The following is a 6,202-nucleotide window of genomic DNA, read 5'->3' as shown; positions in this document are numbered from 1 at the left end:
CCCGCTCCGCAGCGCGCTCTGCCGGCCGGTGACGTGGCGGGGCCGCCGCCCGGGAGCCAGGAAGCGCCGCCGCCCGACGTCCCGCCCCCGGCCCGGCCCCCGAGCCTGGGCTCCCGCGGGCGGTGCGGCCCGGCCGGCCGGGGGCTTCCGCTCTGGGCCCACGAGGGCTCCGCGCCGCCGAGGCCCCGGGAGGTGGCCGCCGAGTCCGGGCTCCGCCTTCCCAGAACCCGGGGTCCCCCAGGAGGTGGCCGTGGGCAGGCCAGTGGCCCCTAGTGACCCCGGGGCCGGGAGCGAGAGGTTAAAGGGGGTGGTGCACGCGGGCAGGCTAAAGAACCATCTCGGGTGGTGGTTTAAGAAAATTTGAATTTATTTAAGGGAAAGGGGCTGGGGGATGGGATCTCCAAAGGGAGGGCTACCCAGCACCTGGCCAAGGGGCCATGGGGTGGATGATGGCCCCGCCAGGAGCAGGAGTCCATCCTTAGGTGCAGTCGCTGGCCGGAAGCCCTTGTCGCCTGTGGTCTGGGGGCTGAGCTGGGCTGGGGGTGGGGTGGATGCAGGTGTGCGATCGGGTGTCTTTAGGGCAGTTTCCGTTCCTTATAAGGTCTGACTCCTGGTGTCCACAAGTTCTTCCTGCTCCTGGTTCTCCTGTGGCCGGAAGCGCACAAATGGCCTGAGGACTGTGTTGCTCTCCAGCCCTAACATGAGGCTTCACGCCAGTGCTGGCCTGAGCCTCTCGGGTTGGAGGCACCCCATCTATTGTGACCCACGGCTATTGTTGTCATCACCCGGGGTTGAACACCTCCTCCTTGGGCCTGCTGGGGTGAGGAGCCTGCCCCTCCGCACACACACTTGTTTATTTGAGTAGCCACCTTGGCCTGACCCGTTGGCGAGGACAATGGTATCTAACCGCTCTTAGATTTGGAGTCAGGTTGACCTCACTAATGTTTCCTTCTTGGTATGACAAGCTGAACACAGGAGCACAGGCCAGAAGAGACTCCAGGGCTGGGGGCTGTTGGCCAGAGAGCTGGGAGGGGCGGGGCGGTGGAGGAATGACCACAGGTGGGCAGGAGTCCTCCCGGTGCTGTGTGGCATGAGCAGGTCAGCCACCCTCTCTGGGCCTTGGTCTCTGCCTCTGTAGGAGTGAACCACCTGAGCCAAGGGGCCTTACCACACACCCCTTTCCCTTCTCCCCCTGGAGACCTTCATCTCTCCCTAAATTACTGGCCTCCCACCCCCTCTACCCATGACCCTTCATGGCCCCCTCATCCTGACTTCTGGTACGAGACAGTCCTCGGAGACTCAAACTGTGGTCCAAGGACCAGCACACCTGCTTCACCTGCTGGGAAGGCAGCATCCCAGGCCCCACCCCAGACCTACTGAACCAGAATCTTTGGTTAAACTAGATCCCTGGGTGGTTTGTGTGCACAGGAAAGCTTGGGAGGCACTGATCTAAACACGAGGGAGGTCCTGTTATTAGTCTCACTTTGCACTGGGGAAACTGAGGCATGGAGAGGTTACGTAGTTTGCTTAAGGTCCCACAAACACTGAACAGTGGAGCCTGGATTCCAACACGCAGTTTGACTTCAGGGTCATGCCATCGACTCATCACATCACACTGTGGGCTTCGTGGGAGGTGATGAGTTCCAGGTCATGGGAGGTGGGGGGCAGGGGGTGAGGGCCCATTTGCCAGGGATGCTGCAGTGGGGACTCCTGCCCTGGCACAGAGGTTGAGATGACAATAGCAGTCAAGTAGTAAACCAGGTTCTCTCCATTCAGCCTCAGCAGGCACCGGTGACAGGCTCTCAGTCCTTACCTTGCTGGTGATGGCCACTGAGGCCTCAGCAGACCAGGTGGGTGGTCCAAGTCCCTCTGGGGGGGAGGATCCAGGCACTCATCCTGGGGCTGTGACTGGTTCTGAATGAGCTGCTCTGTCCCCTCCCCCTCCCCCAGCCCTGCCCGCCCAGATGCCTCCTGCTGGTGCCCAGAGAAGGCGGTGACTATTTAAGTACCTCAGGTGTGGCTACAGTTCTCTCTGCCCAGCCGGCTGGCATCTCCCTCTCAGCGCCCACCTCCTCCCAAACCAGGGAAGCACGTGCATTTGCCATTTGGTGAAACATCTGTCCTCCCGAGCAGCAACGCCCACTGCCAGCAGGAGCGGGAGCAGGGCTAGGATCCTCCTCTTCCCTGTTTCTCCAGGGGAGCCCCCAGGGACAGGCCAAGGCCAGGGGAGGTCTGAGGGGCGAGGCAGAGGGGAAAGAACCCAGGCGGCATGGCCCCAGGGCCAAGATCTTAGGGCCGCAGTGGCCTTGAGCCTGCCATGGCCCCTCTCTGGGCCTCAACTTTCCCATCTGTTAAAGGGGATAATGAAGACAGAAGTACTGCTGACTGGTCCCTTGGCCTCTTTGTATCTAGTCTTCCCTATGGAATCGATACTCCCTATGTCTCAAGCCCTCGAGCTCATCTCCCCCAATTTACAGATGAGGGAACTGAGGCTCAAACTTGTCTCTTGCTTCCTCAGGTCGCATAGATCTCTTCCCACACTTCTGCCACCCTGTCTGTCCTTAGTAATCAGCCCTGCCTTGTTCAGATCCAGCCCATCTTCCAGGTAGAGCATTTTTCAAACACCCCCCCCCCCCTTCTCCGTGGAGTAGAGGGAAAGGCCTCCTCATTAGAAGCCCTTGGCTGTGGCCCATGCCGGCACCCCAGCCACCTGCACATCACACACGATTTCCCCTTTGCCAGGTGGTTCCAGGCAAGTCCCTCACCCCTCAGCGCCTCACGTTCCTGACACTTAAAATGTGTCTGCGGTAAAAGCTCCATGGAGGGGAAGCCCAGAGGGACATTTCCTTCAGCTCAAAGGCAAGGATTCTTTTTAAAAAATAATCAGTAAAGCAAAACATATGTTCAAAGTCAGATCACAATACTTCTTTTGGTTTTTAATATTTAAAAAATCTTTTGTGTTTTTTTTTTAATATTAAAAACACACACACACAAAAGAAGTGCGTGCCATCTTTTTTCCTTCCTGGTCCTCGCTCTTTGCATATTTTCCCACCGTATTCAACATCCTGTCAAGTGCTTCCAGTTGTGTGGAAGGAAAGCGTGGCTGGAACGTCAGTCACCATCCTGACGACACACCTCCACGTAATCGGTGCCTTTCGCAGGGGAGGGGCCTGGAGGGAAGGGGGCGCTGTGGGCCCGGGCTCCCGGGTCTCCCTCCGGGTCCCCAGGGGCCGCTGTAGGTTCTTCTGGCCTCGGCGAGGGGCCGCTCCCCCGTGGGGGGAATGAACTCTCCCCAGGCAGCCCCGAGGTGCAGCCCGCGAGGCGCGGGCGAGTCCATTCCCTACCTGAACCGGGGTGGGCTGAGGGCAGCCTTTCCCTTCCTGCCGTCCTGCCCAGGTGTCCGCGCGAAGCTCAGCACCTTTTGAGTGACAGGCGGCAGGGCCCCCGGCGGCCCCATTTGCACAGAGAGGGGAAACCAAGGGTCCCAAACCTCTTCTCCGCTTTCAGTTCCAAGCACAGTTATTGAGGACCCACTGTGTGCCAGGCGCCTTGCGGGCTGAGCTTAGAGGCGCCTCGAGGAGGAGGAGCCCTTGGGACACGGTGGGAGGTGGGCGCTGGTGCATGTGTTGGATGCAGCACAGAGGAGAGAGTCTTACCCTGGGTTGGGGGGAGTCGCCAGGGAAGGTTTCCGTTAGGAAGGCTTCAGAGAATGCCCTGGTGGGTTTTGAAGGATGAGTAGGAGTTTGCTTGCCTCAAGGACAAAACCTGGGGAAGAGAGTAGAGTCCCAAGTAGAAGGAACTACACACACAACTGCGCAGAGATATGATACGAACCGCTCTCCCAGCACATTTAAAAAATCCTCACCTGAGGCTATGTTTCCACCGATTTTGTAAAAAAAAAAAAAAATGTTTTATTGATTTTTAGAGAGAGAGATGAAGGGAGATGGAGAGAGAGAGAGAGAGAGAGAGAGGAGGGAGAAACATCTATCAGTTGATCCTGCAGGGGCCTCACGGGGGATCGAACCGGTAACCTAGGTATGTGTCCTGAGCAGGAATCAAACCCGCATCCTTTTGGTGCATGGGAGGACGGTCCAACCAACTGAGCCACCGGCCAGGGCGCCCAGTGCATTTTATTTGTATCACTCTTTAAAAGAGGCCACCAACCGCCCTAGCTGGTTTGGCTTAGTGGGTAGAACATGGGCCTGCGGACTGAAGGCTCCTGGGTTTGATTCCTTTCAAGGGCATATCCCTGGTTTGGGTTGCAGGATCTCATCATTGATGTTTCTCTCTCTCTTTTTTAAAAAATATATGTTTATTGATTTTCAGAGAGGAAGGGAGAGGAAGAGAGAGAAACATCAATGATGAGAGAGAATCCTTGATTGGCTGCCTCCTGCACACCCCCCACTGGGGATCCAGCCGCAACCCAGGCATATGCCCTTGACTGGAGTCAAACCCGGGACCCTACAGTCCGCAGGCCGATGCTCTACCCACTGAGCCAAACCAGTTAGGGCTCTCCCTTGCTCTTTGAAATCAACAAAAATGTTTTTTAAAAAGACCAAAAGATTAAATAAAAAATAAAAGAGGCCAACGACTAGGGAAGGGTAGTGGGGAGACAAACATCTAGATGAGGAAGACCTTCCTGGGCGTCTCAAGCTCCACTATTTACACAATTTATTCAATAAGTCATGGTGCTCTCATCGGTAACCTGGGTGTAAACCAAGTATAGTACTGACTTCATAGGGTGTTAGGTTAGCTCAGTATCCACCGTGCTTTGTGCACCACCGACAAGGCCCGCGCAGCGCTGGGAGAGGACACAGAAATTTTGTGTCCTCGGAGGCGATCCTCCCTCGCCGGTTTATTCCCTATTCCCGGAGAAGTGCAAAAAGGACAATTAAAAATAGTCTGTGGCCGACAATTAAAAATTAAGGACAATTAAAAATTCCTGGGGCGCTGGAAGTGTTTTGTGTCTTATCTGAGTGGTGGTTACATGGGTTTTATATCTGTAAAACCATCTGCACTCTTAAGATGTATGTATTAAGTTATTCCCTAATAAACGGAAAGGAAAAACCCTAACAACCCTAGCACAACGCCCCCGCTCCTGCCCGAGGGCGACAGGTGTCTCTCGGTTCCAAAAGCCACTCTCAGCGAGCGGCGCAGGCTCTGCGCCCCGCGCAGCAAGTCAGGCGCCCGTGCGCCCGGGCGCAGCGGCCCCGGCGAGGTTCCCAAGGCAACCGCACGCCGCTCGCCGCGTCTCCCGAGTGACGAGGCGCCGGCGAAGACCCGGAACCCGGATTCGTGAACCTGAGCCACGCTGGAGCGCGGCTGACCGAGTGCGGAGGGGAGCGACGAGGCGCTCTTCGTCCTTGCGCGGGCACTCCGAGGGCATCGGGCAGGCACCGCTCCCCAGCCCCGGGCTGTGGCCACAAACTGCGGCTTGAACAGCCCTGGGCATTCACTCTCAGCTTTCCCATTGGCGTGGCTGCCACGATTACAGGGCGAACAGGAGGCAAAGCCTCCCAGCTCCTACAGCGCAGCCAGGTGGACGCACGTAGGGCTGGATGCTGGCGCCTCCTGGGTTCCGCTTCCAGCTCTGCTAGTAACTTGCTGTGTGATCTTGGAAATCCCTCTCCCGTCTGGGTCTCGGAGATGGGAACAGCACCCCTCAGAGTAGCTTTCACCAAGTACGTGAAATACCATGTGTAAAAGCGCCTTACAAACTGTGAAGTGCTTTGCACGTGTCAACGACCATCACCTTGCCACCGTGTTGCCTTCTTGCCCTCATCATCACCCAAACCCAACTGCAGCCTCATTGCCAGCCAGCTGCACAGTGAACCTGGGCTCAGAGCTCTCTCCATGCACCGAGGTTTCCAGTCTTCAGGTGAGAGCCCTCCCTCCCCCCCCCCGCCCCCCTGTCTCCCCCCTCCCCCCCCACACACACTTTTCAGTTCCCAAGGAATGGGCCCAAGGCAGCTCTCCTGGGCACAGGGATCCTCTGGTCCCCAGACCATCCACTTAGAGAGGTTCAGAGACATCACCCAAACATCATGTTTGGACATTGTGTGTTCCTGTGCTGTGAGGCTGTGCATATACATTGGTGTGTGTGTGTGTGTGTGTGTGTGTGTGTGTTGGAGGCATGCATATGTTGGAGGGTGTGTGTACCTGAGACACATTTGTGTATGTGTATGTGTATGTAAATGTGTGT

Source organism: Myotis yumanensis, unplaced genomic scaffold, assembly GCF_028538775.1.
Source record: "Myotis yumanensis isolate MYYU_CA2020_CCGP unplaced genomic scaffold, mMyoYum1.0.hap1 SCAF_3, whole genome shotgun sequence".
NCBI lineage: Eukaryota > Metazoa > Chordata > Mammalia > Chiroptera > Vespertilionidae > Myotis > Myotis yumanensis.
Note: the sequence above shows the minus strand (reverse complement) of the source record.